Source organism: Balaenoptera acutorostrata, chromosome 6 (genome assembly GCF_949987535.1).
Source record: "Balaenoptera acutorostrata chromosome 6, mBalAcu1.1, whole genome shotgun sequence".
Lineage (NCBI taxonomy): Eukaryota > Metazoa > Chordata > Mammalia > Artiodactyla > Balaenopteridae > Balaenoptera > Balaenoptera acutorostrata.
Window position 1 is genome coordinate 88,532,833 of NC_080069.1, and position 548 is coordinate 88,533,380.

The following is a 548-nucleotide window of genomic DNA, read 5'->3' on the forward strand; positions in this document are numbered from 1 at the left end:
TGTGCTGCCTTTTTTTTCCTGGGGGAAAGGGTGTGGGGAGGGGAGGGAAAGAGGGACCCTGAGACAATCAACAGGGGTGATGGAGCCCAGCTGGCATGAGCTGCTGGAGCTATTGTCTGAGGCTTTTGCCCCATTGTGTCAGGCTGCAGCAGCCGGGAGTAGGGAGTTGTGTGAGTCTGTGTGTGTGTACTTGCTGAAATGATTTCAATCAGTGAGACAGACCTCCCTTGTGGTGCCTGCACCCAATAGGGAAGGAGGCTAAGGGCTCAGGAAATTGGACTAGCGGGTACAAATCTCAGATATGCAAGAAATACCACAAGAATGTAACTTCTGTTTTGAGTCTCCATTTTGCCCGAGTGCCAGAAACATAATCTTTTGTCATTTGGGGATTTCTTCTGTTTCCACAAAGGTCACAGCTGAGTCCCAAGGGTCTTATATAATGCTGAGCTATTGCAAGGGTGTTCTCCCTGGTCACCAGGGTCCATGTGGCGCCCCTGAGATTTCCATCATCCCACCTGGTCCCCAGTCAGTGGTACAAGCAGGCCATC